A 14884-nucleotide genomic window follows, 5' to 3' on the forward strand; every position below is an offset into this window, starting at 1 on the left:
CTGGCAGGGGCGATCAGAGAACTTTGGTCTCTTTTGGAAACCTACCTCCAAATCAGCTTGTTGGAGTTGCAGGTGATTCGATTGACAACGTAAGCCTTCCTCCAGTGCATCAAGGGAGAGCAAACGCAGGTTTTGATAGACCAAACCACCGCTATGTTTTGCTGCAAAAAAGCAAGGATGTCGTGGGTCATGTGCCAGGAGGGTGTGAGCCTTTCGAACTCGCTGAGTCATCCGGACATCTATCTTCATGGTCTACAGCACCTAGCAGGATCTTTAAATGCCAAGGAGGACAAGCTCAGCCAGCATTGTCTAGAAGATCATAAATGATGGCTGTACTCAGAGGTGGCACAGGGCGTCTTCCAGTGATGGGAAGTTCTGGCTCGATTTTACGCCACCTCGGAGAATGCGCAGTGTCCACACTTTTGCTCATTGGGGGAGGGGGGGGGTTTGCAGACTTTCATTCTGGATTGGGGTTTGTGCTCCTTTATGCCTTCCGCCTCTACCTCATGCCCAATACTCTGAACATAAGGAACAACCTGGCCCAAGTCTCCCTATTGGTCCCAGATTGGGCTAGAGGACTGTAGTACTAGCCAAGAGCATCTGACCTTCGATTCGACTGCCTCTGTGGAAGCACTCCAGAAGTAGTAAATGTCGTTTTGGCTGTTAGGCGTCTATCCACTAAAACCATCTATGTGAGCCATTGGGAGAAGTTTGTTGTTTAACGTTCTTCCAGACAAATGCAACCCTTACAGGCCCAGTTGTCTAATGTCCTACATTTCTCCTCAACACTAGCCCAGCTAGACCTTTGTTTGCCTTACAGCCATTTTTAGGTCAAGCCTAGCGCAGTGCGCATACGATGCTCTAGGAGAGGGCCTCTTGGAATCACTCCAGACTTCCAAGAGACTTCTCCGTGTGGGTCGGACTCCTCCCACACATTCCATTGGTCTTTGCGTGTGGCTTTCAAAAATGAAAGCACTCAAATGGCCAAAGGCGGGGGTATGTCCCGCCTATTTTGAAAACGTACACTCCCATGGCCTATGGGTCAAAGGAGCCAGCAGCGGCGCGCAGTATGCCAGCTGAATTCCAGGATCGGGTTACTAATTAAACCAGTGCAGTCTTTCACTTTCGCGACCGTGCTTGTCTGCGCTTGTTTGAAATGAAAAAGCCTTCAGGGAGTTTCAGGATGCTCTGCAAACGAGTGAGAGGGTAGCGCGACTTTCTTTTGCTAAGTGTCTGCTTCTGGTGATACTGAAGGCAGCCAGTCTTTTTTAATTCCCACCCATAGGCAGTCAGCACGGCGATGACATCCGCTAATGGACAGGAAGTGCCTTCTGAGAGTTTTGCTAAATAAATTACCATTGGAAAAACAAAAGTGAACAAGACCGAGGCGCTTTTCATGCTGGTATGAAAGGCTCAGCCTTGGAGCTGGGCGAGCTGCTCTCGGGGCTGGAGCTTAAGCGCTATAGCCGTACAAACAGTAACCCTCCGGGGAGGCAGCTCGACCAATATTGTCTTTCCATGCTCACATGAGCGGCTGTCTCGCACAATAATATTTGAGTGGCATTAAAGAGGTCGAGTGATGGCGCCCAGTGACAACGTGAGCAGTGGACACTGCGTGACAAGAAGCGGGGCTTGTGAGAAAGTGCCATCTTTCTTGCATGGTTTCTTGCCTGCCAATCAGGTGCCCAGGGCCTATGTTCCTTCCCTAAAAACCCAAAACCCAAATTGGCAAACCCTGGCCACATGTCAGCCCCTCGTAAATGGTACCCTAGGTACCCAGGGCCTTGTGACCAGGGAAGGCCTCTAAGGGCTGCAGCACTTAGAGGCCATGTACCCTTACACACACACACTGCCCTTGCAGGCTGGGTGTCTGGGTGCAAGACAAAACAAAGAGTCGACATGGCACACATCCCTGGGTGCCATGCCCATCACCTACACTGCCATGGCATATATCAGCCACCTCTCTAGCTGGGTGCACTATGCCAATGGTGTGGGCGCAGGAGCCCTGTGCCTCTATAGTACCCAGGTCCATTCCTGGGCACTGTAAGTGCAGTGCTGCCATTTAAGAGTACATGGTTCTAAGAGCTCGTCAAACACGAACTCTACAGCACCATAATGGCAACACTGAAGACTGAGAAGTTTGGTATCAAACTTCTCAGCACATCAAACCCACACTGATGCCAGTGTGGGATTTAATGTACCAAGCACCCCAGAGGGCATCTTAGAGATGCCCCCTAAAACCTAACCTACAATCCACGTCTGTTCTGAGGCTGCCTAGGCTGCCACACAGCAGACATGTTGCTGGACCCCTGGGTAGGAGAGCCCCTGCTCTCCTGGGCCTGTAACAATGCACATCCTGGGCGAGGTGCTAACTCTCCTCCCCCAGGATGGGCAGGGGGAAGCTTCAAAGGCATACCGTCTCTGTCAGCTTCCCTGGCCACTGCCACCCCCCACTCTGGCGGGAAGCTTGGCCGGAAACCCCAATTAAGGACAGGGGGTGTGCCAGCCTGCCAACCCCACCCCTCAGGTGGGGGAGGTGAGGTGAAGCACATCTCCGGGCTCTCGCCATCTTGAAGATGGGCAGCCCTACCCAATCAGGACTAGGCTACTGCACCCCTCCCACGGGAGAGAGGCAGGATAGGGAGTGTACCCACCCCAGGACAGGGACCCATTGGTCCCTGCCCTTCACCTACCTGTAACGCCCCTAAATCTAGTATTTAGGGGCACCCTGAACCTTCCTTCCCCAGATGCCAAAATCCGAAGAAGAGCTAGAAGAAAGAAGGCCTGCCCTGCAGCTGCTAAGAAGAGAAAGACACAAACTGCTTTGGCCCCAGACCTACCGGCCTGTCGACCCTCAAACCTGCTCCTGCTCCAACCCGGCATCTCTTGTGGCCAGCAACCTCCCAAACCCTGGAGGACCTGGCTACCTTTTGATTCTAAACCCCTGGGACTCTCCCTCCTGCTCTCCGAACTTCTCCTTCATATACACAGTTTCGGAAAGATCTTAAAACCCTGTTATTTGAGCAAGCTTACACTGTCTAGCCCTACTGCCGACCGCTACTGCATCACTTAAAGCGCCATGAAACCGCATGGTATACGTGCGCTTAATAAATGTTTTTAAATTCAAATTTTTTAAATGAGTAGAGGCTCTACTCAAAATCTACTTCTAATCTCTGGCAGCAGCCCGGAACCGCGAAGCCAGCACACTCTACACCAGCCAAGCCTGGCCTGTGCCGAAGTGAACAAAGACCCCGAGGACGACCCCACGGCGACTGTGACCCCGAGTCCAGCGCCTAAGGACCTCCATCGACACTCCTGAAGAAGCCTGCCGCCTCAGAACAAGGTGCCCCCCCAACCGCGATCAACAGAGGGTAAGATTTCCCGACACCGAAAGGCACCCCGGCGCCCCGCGGCCCCCTGTGCCCAATCACGGGGTACCTACCTATCCTCCAACTACCCAACTTACCTCTCGAAGTGGTGGTGGCACCTGAAGAATCTTCGTCCCCGAGCTTGCAGTCTTTTTCTAAACCGGAGATTTCCCATTGAAATCAATTGAGCGCCCGAAGGCTCAAAAGCACCCTGCACCCAGCCGCCAGAGTGGCCCTGGCAGTGCAACCTCTAAACCTATCTACTTCCCCACTTGCCCTGAGTAAGTGACCAGGAGCCCAGCTCCCACAGCCGCGTGACCAGCTAGTCAGCAGCCACCAACCAAGGCCCCCCTACCTCCCATAGGATAACATTGGGCCTAACTCTCTCTGCGCCCGGCCGCTCTTGTGCCGCTGAGGGTGAACCAACTGTAACTACCTGACCCTGGGGGCCCCTGAGTCTATGCCCAGAACCTCAACTCTGCCAGTCGAGTACTTACCTTTAAACCGAAAACTCTATTTTCTTCATAGGGTAACATTGACTGGCTTTTTCCTGAAATTTCTTCTAAGTGTGGACTTTTCAAATCTTAAAATATTCACCAAAAATCAGCCGAGTAACGAAAACGAAAATACTCACCTGCTCTTAGGTGAGCTCCCAGTGCTGGATCTTGTTGCCCAGCACTGACTCTGAAAAATACTTACAACTGTACTTACCAGTAACCCAATTTTCTCCCATAGGAAATCATTGACTGTTTTTCTGTGAAATGTCTTTTAAGTGTCAATTTCTGCAATCTTTTTAAATATTCTTTAAAAATCATATAATATCTGAAAACGTAATTACTTACCTGTTTTGGATAAAGGTCACAGTACTGAGTCTAGGCACCCAGTACTGGATCACAAAAGTAACAAGAACATACTATACCTGCAACTTGAATGTTCTGCCATAGGGAATCATTGACTGTTTTCTATGAAATATTTTCTAAGTGTCAACTTTTAAAATGGCAAAATATTGTCTAAAAATCATCACAGTAATTAAGTCGACTTTTATCACTTGCTTCAAAGTACTGACCCAGGACTGAATCTAGGATCCAGTCCTGGAATTCCAAAAGTAATCCTAAAAGTAATCTGTGGCAAATAACTTGAAACGTCCATTGAACTCAATGCATTATTGTGTTTAGAATTGTGTTGCCTATTGCAACCACTTGTAACTTTCTACAAAAGTCAATTGCATATTGCAAAAGTATTAATATAAAGCATCTCGTTCTGAGAAAGTATATTTTAATACCTATTGTTCGTTCTAAAATAAAACAAGCATATATTTCTTTTTTTATATAAACCATTGGCCTAGAGTTCAGTTATTGAGTGTGAGACCATTTGCTGGCTGAGTGTGTGCAACAAATGCTTTACACTGTCCTCTGATACTGCCTTACTGCTCGACCAAGCTACCACTTTAGAGAGTAAGGTTATATCTAACTTAAGCCTCTGCCAAACCTCTGGGGACTGTGGACTCTGTACACCCTGTACCTATTTGGGAACAGTATATACAGAGCCACTTTCTCACAGGGCTCAGCTTCCTCAGCCTCTGGCAACTCTAGGCCAGGCCACGCTTCAGGGACCAGGGCTGCCGGGCATGAAGATTGGGTGACTCTTTTCATGCTGGGTGAGCAGTCGCTTCTGAACAGGAAAGCAGATCAGTGGGAAAGGGGGATGTATTAGTTGTGGTGTGAGTAAACAGAGCCACCTGCTTCTCCTTCACTGCGCAGCTTCTGAGGAACAGCAAGTTTAGAATAAAGATCTTGGTTTGTGTGTGAGATGGGGGCAGAGAGCGGGGCCTTTATTTGGGCCACCGGCCTTCCCCGCATTGGGGTTGGGGTATTTTGCGGCACCCTGGCTTCGAGATTTTCTTGGATTAACAGTTTTTTTGGGCAGTGCTATTTAACGCAAACTCCACTAGAAAGTATTTGAGTGCTTTACATGTGCACTAGTTAATTTACACAAGGTCATATTAATTTCTTTTACAAGGGGAAATTAAGTGATTACTAACTTGCAAACACAGAACACTTCTGATTTGAGCACAACATTACGTACTTTTTAAGGAAAAAATGCCTATATTTCAGCTTTTGCCTGGGTAACCATAAAAGGAGGGTTGTAGCATCGCTTTACTAAATTGTGGCTGACTGCAGTCCTCCACATCAAAGAAAGAACCTAAGACCAGGTAGTTGTTCTACAAATAGATTGCACTAGCAACCCCTTAAAGGGGAAACCGTATGCGCTGCTCCCACAAATCCCCCCCCCCCTGCCCCCCCCCCCCCTCCGGAGACTTTCCTGCCAACTGATAGCAGTGAATGCACTGCTGGCTTTAGCAGTGGCAGTGCCCAGTGAAGCAATTTTTTGAGGCGCCTGTCATTGATGTCCCGATTGACCTTCTACTCCACCGATTCCCCCACTAACATCCTCCAACAATGCCCCAGATTTAACCTCTGTCTAAACACTTATAAGGTCCCAAAGGCGAGACCTATTGGCTATGCCAATGCTTAAGATTGCCATCCCCATTTTAATCTGTTGTGATCCATTTTCTAAAATGGCTGACTCCCATGTTTCCACAAAACACTTTGTGATATCCCAGTGGGGCCTCACCTCAATCTGGTGCATCCGCATAACTGATGTGAACCCCATCGAAGCCAATGTACAGTTGCCCTTTGAGGTTCCTCACACTGAGGACTGTTCCTCATTGTATCCACATCAGCTTGTCACGCGTGATCCATGTGCACTCTGTCCAGCAGTCGGACGCCATCACCTGCATAGACAAGCTAGTGTTAAGTAAGACTGCTTTCCTCTTGAAAGTTGTAACACCTTTCCACATTCACCAGTCTATCATCCTGCCAACTTCTTCTCTCCTCTTCATCCATCCAAGGAGGGACTACATCACCTAGATCAGAAGAGAGCCTGAGCTTTTACATCAATCACACCAGAGTCCATAGGGTGGATGGTTAGCCCTCTGGATTTAACAGAGACACAAAAAAGAAAGCTGTGAAGACAGATAATTTCCAGATGGATCGGTCTTGTTTGGCTGCTTACAAGATGGGCTGCGGGCTTATTCTACCAGAGCTAAAGCTGTCACCACAGCAATGGGGCATGGTGTGCCTGTTCTGGACATTTGCCTAGGTGTGATGTGTGCTTCAGTTCACATGCTCACAGATCACTACTGCATGAATAGCCAGGTCCGTCAGAAGGGGCACTTTGCCCATTCGGTCCTGCAAGATTTCCTGGTGTGAGCTATTCTACAGACCCACTGCATGGTGAGCTACTGCTTTTGTTATCCATTAGCTAGGTGACGAATCTGCGGATAGGAGTATCCATCAGAAGAACAAGTTACTTAACTACGAGTGGCATTATCTTCTGTACGGGGAGCCAGTGGAGTTTCCTGAGGTGGGGTGCGATGTGGATTCATCGGGAAAGACCGAGAAGTCAGGCTGTGGCGTTCTGTATGGTCTGAAGTCTCTGTAGAAGGTGTGCAGCGATTCTTACGCAGAGGGCATTAGCGTAGTCCAGTCTTCTGGTGATGAACGCTTGTGTCACAGTGCATCTCGTGTGTAGGGGTAGCCACTTGAAGATCTTATGTAGCATGTGCAGAGTGAGGAAGCTGGCGGAGGAGACGGCGTTGAACTGTGATTTCATTGTGAACTTGTTGCCAGTGATGATTATGAGGTTTCTGGTGTGGTTGGAGGTGTAGTGGTTGCGGGTCCTAGATCTGATGGTCACCAGGAATCATTCCATGTTTTGCTACTATTTCCAAAAATCAGTACTTTCGTCTTGTCTCAGTTTAGCTGCAGGGAGTTGTTCTCCATCCAGTCGGCAAAGTTGTCATGCATCTGTGGAAGTTGGTTCTGGTGGGGTCGTTGGTAAGAGAGAGAATGAGTTGGGTGTTTGTGTAGGAAATTGTTTTGACCGTGGGATCTGATCATGTTGTCTAGTTTGGTCATATAAGCATTGAAGAGCAGGGGGCCGAGATCTGAACCCTGGGGGACACTGCAGGTGATCTCATTGTGTTTAGAGATGAAAGATGTGAGATGGATTCTCTGGGTTCTTCAAGTGAGGAAGGAGGTGATCCATCTGAGCGTGTCCCCTTGTATACTGAAGTGGTGGAGTCCTTTGATCTGTGTGTGTGTGGGATATGGTGTTGAAGGCTGCTGAAAGGCCAAGGAGGATCAAAGCTGCTGTTTTTCCTTGGTCGAGGAGGGTTTGGATCTCGCGGCTGCGATCAGGGCAGTTTTGGTGCTGGGATTTCTGCGGGAGCCGGATTGGGAGGCATAGAGGATCTGGTTCTGCTCCACGTGTGTCATGAGCTGATTGTTGATCTTTTTCAGTACCTTTGCTTGGAATGGGAGTAGGGTGATTGGACGGAAGTTTGTTTGCTGGGGTCGGCGTAGGGTTTTAGGAGTAGTGGGCTCACTTTGGGGCGTTTCCAGACATCGGAAAATGTTGCGGTGGTGATAGGTTTTGAGTAGGGTGGCGAGTTCCTGGCTGATCCTTTGGTTTCCGAGGTAGAAGCTGTGGTACAGGCATGAATCTGTCGGACCTCCTGAGTGGATGGATTTCATGGTGGAGGTGGTGTCCTGGATGGAGAGGATGTTCCAGGTGGTCAGTATGTGGGTTGTGTCGGTTACGGTGGTGGCCTATCTGTCGAGGAAGCCCCTAGGTGTGGGTTGGGGATTGAAGTTACTGTACATGGTTGCGATCTTGTCGTGGAAAAAGTTGGCCAGGTAGTCTCAGCTCCTGTTAGGGTGTGATGTTTTCGCTCGCATCCGGGTTGGAGAATTCCTTAACAATTTTGAAAAGTACCTTGGTGGTGTTGGCGCTGGTTTTGATGCGTGTGGCAAGGGCTGGCTTTGTTGCCCTCAGCAGCTGGTGGTAAAGGTTGAGGGAGGTCTTAAAGTCTGCCCAGTCGGAGGTGTCCTTGCTGGTGTGCAATCTCTTCTCCAACTGTTTGCGGTCTAGTTTCGCTGTTCTGAGTTTTTGGGTGAACCAGCTGGCTTTTTTGGAGGATTTTCTCTGGGTGTTGCTCTTGATGGATACGATGCGGTCTGCGCAATTGGTGATCAAGGTGTTTAAGCTTTTCACTCCCTATTCGAGGTTGGTGGCAGTAACAGGGTTAGATGTTGGGGGTTTTCGCCTAGCTGGTCTCAGAGATTTTGATCCATCTCTGGTAGGGGGTGTTCGTCATCTTGGGGGTGGTTGTATGGGGGCTGGAGATGCTCAAGTGGACGATGGAGTGATCTGTGACATGGCTGTATTTAAAGCGGTTGCTTGAGGTGAAAATTGGGTCCAGCGTGTCGCAGAGGAAGATGTAGTCCTTGGAGTCTAAGGCTTGAGGCACAATTAAGTCTGTGATGGTGTTGAAGAAGCTGGAGCGCGGGTCTGGGGTTCTTTATGCAAGGGTACCTCTAATGGTTGTCTTGTCATCTGTTTGGAGCTCAAAGTTGAGATGTTCCATGGGGGTGGGGGTATTTGCGATGGTGTACTGTATGGCCTCTTTGTGGATGATTGCTGTTCCTCCTCCCAGCTTGTTGGTGCAGTCCTAGTGAGTGATTTTATATCCATCGGGGATCGCTGGGGCGATGTGGGTTTGAGCCAAGTCTCAGGGAGTTAGACTAGGTCGGGTGCAAGGGTGGCGATGAGGTCCCATAATTCAGTGGGATGCTTGCATAGTGAGCGTGTGTTGAGAAGGGCACATGCACTTTTTTTTTATTTAATCAGGTGATGTCTGTGGTGTGTTAGGCGTGGGGCTGGTTGGTGGGCTTGTGTGCGCAGTAGCAGGTAAAGTAGCAGTGGGTGCTGGTGAAAGGTGCTACCGTGGAGCATGGGTTGGTGCAGTGGCAATGTTTGTTGCGGATTCGAGGGTGTAGAGCTCAGCAATGATGTAACTTCGGGGGACACGAGGGCCGGGATTCGTGGCACTGGGCGCGGTCCAGTCACAGACGGTAAAGCAAAGCTAGTCTTTGTACCAAATTACAAATTGTTCCTGAGGGTCTCCAAGAATGCCTGGAGGACCAATGGAGCCATTGTACAAGAAATTGGAATGGTGTGATCTTAGTGAATAAATAGGGACCCACATTGATTCAAGGGTAGTGTTGCATCACCCTGAAGGAGTTCCTTCTCAATAACCACAGAAGGATCAAACCATTTTCAAAGGTTCATCATTGTGGGGCTAGGGATTCCACATGGGCAACCAGATAATTTGTTGTCCTCTGAATCAGTGATCTTCTAAGAATTATACCAGATCAACATTTTAGAAAAGTGCCAATTTTTATATGGTCGCCCGCATTTTGTGCCTGGTATTTGCTGCAGCTTTGACTGAAGTGCACTGGGTTCCTGCTAGCCAGGTCCTCCGCGACTGTGTTCTTTCCCAAAAACAAGGTAACGGTGCCGTTCTTCCACAGTTGGTAAGCCCTTTAGCCCCCTGTAAGTCCATAGTAAATGGTACCCCTGGTACTTAGGGCACGGGTACTAAAGAGGGTCCCTAAGGGCTGCAGCATGTATTGTACCACTCTAAGGGATCCCCCTTCTAACTCATACAGGCTGCCATTACAAGCTGTGTGAAATGGTGCACACAAAAGTAAAAACAGGACATGGCACTGCATGCAATATTTGTAAGGTCCCTCCCCCGCCCCCCCCAACCCCTCGCCACAGCAGGCCTTACAGCCCTAAGGCAGGGTGCATTTTATTACATGTGAGGACATATCTGCATGAGCAGATATGTTCCTGTGCTATCCAGTTCAGTTGCTGGATAGTACAAGTGCATAGGGAAGCCATTTTGAGTACATGTACTGGGCACTGGTCATTGCGAATTCCCCAGCTAAATGATGGCTTTGCTGAAACGTATAGTGTTTGGTTTCAAACACCTCATCTTAATAAATCTGTACTGATGCCACTACTAGATTTGATATGCACTCACAGGGCACCTTAGAGGTGCCCCCTGAAAACCTACCAACCTCTAGTGTGCTGGCTGACTAGTAATGACCAGCCTGCCACCACAGACACGTTTCTGACCCCTAGAGGTGAGAGCCCACGCTCTTGGAGAACAGAAATAATGCCTGCTCTGGCCGGAGGTGGTCACCTCATCCAAGCAGGATAGCTAATAATCAGCATATATCAGTCAGGAAGGAGGCTTCAAAGGCATCTGCCACCTTTGATGTGCAACCCCGTATTCCCCCAGATAGGGAAAATGGCAACCTCTGCCCATGGCCCATTTGGCACCAGGACAGGTGGGGAAAATTAGCTAGTCAGGAGGCATATTTACTATCAGACTAGTTATACCCCTAAGATGGGCTACCTGAAGTGAACACAAAGTAGAATTCCACCATCTTAAATTTTGGCTTAATCAGATACTGGGTCAGGGTCATTCCCACTCCCCACAGGAAGTGGTCATATAGGGGATGTAGACACCCCAAAGGTAAGGATCCCATTGGGTACTACCTTATACCCCTAACTTGAGTACTTAGGTGGCACACCTAACACCTGAAACTCCGATTCAATGGACACAAGAAGAGGGCGGGAAGAAGTGAAAACCAAGGACCAGCTGCAAACCTTTTTGCCGCCAAACCCTGATTCCTGTCCCGACAACGGTGATAAACCTACTTGTCCTGCTGCTGTGCATCTGCCAAGAACTCCGGTGGGCTGCTAGCACTTTGCAAATTGCAAGCAATCTCCCTTGGAGTAGAGGAGCTTCTTCCGACAGCTTGCAGGCACCAAACAGTAAAGTCTGGTCTACTGTTCTGCCGTCCCTCAGTTCTACTGATTCAGCAGCCGCCCAAGAAGAGGTCTCTGTGCTCCAGAAGGTCGGATCGGTTTCCCCAACAAGTGAGAAGACGCCAGAACCAACTGGAGCTGCACAGCACTAATACCCGGGGTACCGGACCCCTGGCAGCAACCAAAGCCTGCTTGAGTTCAAACCAGACTCCAAGGCGAGCAGCCATTGAGGGAGGTCAGTGCTGCAGAGACCCACTTCGAGAGTGGCTTAGCTGTCCTGTTTTCTATCTCCTCAGCCAACAAGGCCGACACCCATGAGTGCCTGTGACGCATTAAGCCAGCCGACCTAACCACTCTACACATGAGCGCCTCAACTTGGGTTTTCGAGAACTGACTCTGCTTCTTTCATCCTAGGGCCCTCTCTAGCCGGTCCCCATTTGGCTGCTTCTGGACGTGTCCCCAAGTCCCCCACTGTAGCCTGTTTCTAGGTGCTCTCCCACTCCTTTAGTGCAGCGTGCAAAGCTACCAACCCGACCAGCACCTCTGCACCTGGATGCTTCAGGGCAGGTAAAGACTAAATGCTAGTGGTTCTTTGGACCTTAGCCTCATAACCCCTTAAGTCCTGTAGGGGACCCCCATAAACCTTTTGCAAGTAATTGTATGCAGTAATTGACTTTTTTCCTATAGGAAAGCATTGCCACGGAAGGACTCATTTAAGTGAACATTAAAAATCTACATTTTTGAAAAGTACTTGCGTAATACCAAAGTTCTTGGTGTTAAAATGCATACAAAAATAAGTGTTATTTTTCTAAATTGGTCTTGCATTTATTCTCGAGTCTCTCTTATTATTGCTCTCTGAGTACAACAAATGCTTAGCACTACCCTCTGATAAACCTTAACTGCTTGCCCACACTACCACAGAAGAGAGCATTTGGGTTTGTTAATTGTGCCTCTGTAAGCCAATAGGGGGTCACCTGGATTTTCTGCAGAGGTACCTCATTTTGGTACACTATATAGAAAGACCACTTCCTGCAAACAGGTTTTAGATCAGGGCGGTCAAACTAGCTGTCTTGACTTTCCTTGAGCTAACAGTTTTGAGTTGATAATTCTCCAGGTGGCAGTACATCCAAAATGTATTACTTAACCACGTAAGGAGGCCCCAATTTAGGGTACGCTTCATTGGCGCCTAGTTGATCAGGTCCTTGCTCTGCTGAGGAACAGTTACATCTCCGCAATTTATCTCTACTCTAGAACCTTAAACTTGAATGAGCATATTAAATACCTTCTTGGGCAACATTTGTGGGTCTTACACCGGTAAGTGCTTTGTGATATTTTTAATGCAAGGCCCACTTGCTCAGAAGGAAATGCCAAAACTGTGCTTACAGATTTCAATTACCTATGCCCAAAGTGAATACCCTGTTATCAGACTCATTAAAGTTGTTTCCTACTCCTTTTCATTTATCACTCTACTTCCCAATTTAATATTTTTCCGAAGGATACTAAAAACTTCAGATTGCTCACCTCAGAATACCCACAAAGCCCCAGACTATATTGGGAGAATTTTGCTCATTTGGTTGTCTCCTTGCAGCTCCACTCTGGCTTTCTGCTTGTGCGGAAGTGACAAAGTGGAGAAGCTTATAAGAATCATGTGCGTGCTGACTCCTTTTCTCCATGCCATTCGATGCAGATCGGGAGGTTCTCTCCCGTAATCATCTGACTATTTATTATATTTCAGCATCCAGTGTTCCAAAGAAATATGTCCCTCCTAAAATGACCGGCTTCCAGCCATTATGGTATTGCTGAAAACATTGTCAGTCACTGACATCCACGACGTGTCAATGGTGTCTGGATTCAGGACGCCACATAGTTGTGAGTAAAGTGTGCCCTCATGCACCTGAAGGTAGTCCCGAACAGGTGGCAGAGTTCTATGTCGCTGAATATAAGAAGTGGAGACCCTCATGCAAGCCCTGCTTCAGCTCATGGGTGTGGGAGCGGGCCTAGTCTTGCTTCTGTAGGAGTTCAAGAGGAGAGGTCTACCTTCATAGTCTAAGGCCTCCGATAAGTGCAAGTCTAAATGCAAACGTAAAAAATTCGCTGCAGACCTTGCCCCATCCCACCACTCATTGTCCAAGGAAAAGGCACAAGTCTGACAGGATGTTTTGTATGTTTTTTTAGCTGTCCCAGAGATCGAAGCTGATCTCCGTGCTGAAATGTGTAACAATAATTGCTGAAAGAATCAATAATGTACTCCAATTCTAATTATTTATTTAAAATAATTCTTAAAACCTAAACAAATTGTTTTGGAATCCTTTAAGTGCAAACTTATAAAGTGCAAATTCATATGATCACCAGTGTATTTCAAAACAGTGATTTCCTAGTCACATTGGTATCATTTCATTGTTTTAAAAGAACAAATAGAAATACAATTAAAAACAATCACAAGTAGAGAGAATGTCGACGCCGCGTTACGGCAAAAAGTTTGATAGTTCTTCGCCTTCTTCAGGACAGAAGTTATTTCAATTTATCAAATTATAATGAGACCCAAAAGAAGTCTTCTCTTGCTTGGAATAGCAACAATAGCCGATGGAAGAGAACTGTGTTCTTCTCCCATGATCCACTGATGGTGGGAATCGATGTGTTCTATAAATTAAACACGACACACATTGTTGATTAATTTCTCACGCTATACAGTCAATCCAAATGTATGAGGTAGAGAGTATCTATGATAAAAAGGAGTCACAAAGACAACTTATTTATTATAGTGTTACCTGCGATGGAGTTGCCGGATGGCACTGCGTTGCCATGCAGAGTGCTTGTCCTAAATATCTGCCAGGTTGCGACATTAATGGCGGTACACCTGTTCACAAAGCATTACTTCCTTGTCAACTAGGTCCATCGGGAAGGACAATTTAGGCAATTCAGTGCAGTAGGACTTTTTGAGCTGGGTCCCCTGCTCAGACCCTCCACCTTGAGTAGGAACAGTTTTGATTTCTATTACCAGGTGAGGAATCTGCAGTTAGAGGGATCCAGCAGAAGAACCAGTTACTTGCCCTTGGCAATGCTCTATCTGGTGGATACTTTATTCAAGCACAGTTTTCTCACCACCCTCGCACCCCCATATCTTGTGGAGCAGCCTCTTTCATGTGAAAATGGTTCTAAGTTATTTATTGGCACACTAGTACGGTCAGTTGTTTACCGCACCGCGTCTGATGGTGCAGAAAGAGTTATGCAAAAATGTGATGTCCGCTTTGGAGCATGGTGCTTATATGCTGCTGTGAGGTGGTATGGAGCAGCACAGAGCTGTGTGGCACCACCTAGCTGCGAGCAGGAGTATTGCTGAGTTTCTAGTTCCAGTCTGGCGCATAGGGGACTGTGTTAGGGCGAGGAATCTCTGGTTAGATAGTCTTAGTAAGAAAGTGGCTCTGTATATACTGTACCCAAGTAGGTACAGGGTGTACAGAATCCACAGTCCCCAGAGATTTGGCAGAGGTTAAAGTTAGATATAACCTTACTCTCTAAAGTGGTAGCTTGGTCGAGCAGTAAGGCAGTATCAGAGGACAGTGTAAAGCATTTGTTGAACACACTCAGTCAGCAAATGGTCTCACACACTCAAGAACTGAACTCTAGGCCAATTGTTTTGTATATAAAAACATATAGTTGTTTTATTTTAGAACCACAAGTAGGTATCAAAATACTTTCTCATAATGAGATGCTTTAGTTAAATACTTTCAATAAGCAATAGACTTTTAAATGCAATAGTTACAGTTGTT

The 14884-nt window shown here is 47.7% G+C and overlaps 1 protein-coding gene across 7 annotated transcripts in view; it reads left to right on the top strand.

Moving 5' to 3' along the window:
* Nucleotides 1–14884, top strand: part of BRD3 (bromodomain containing 3) — a 336658-nt gene that overhangs the window by 261822 nt on the left and 59952 nt on the right. The window lies entirely within an intron of this gene.

Source organism: Triturus cristatus, chromosome 1_2 (genome assembly GCF_964204655.1).
Source record: "Triturus cristatus chromosome 1_2, aTriCri1.1, whole genome shotgun sequence".
Lineage (NCBI taxonomy): Eukaryota > Metazoa > Chordata > Amphibia > Caudata > Salamandridae > Triturus > Triturus cristatus.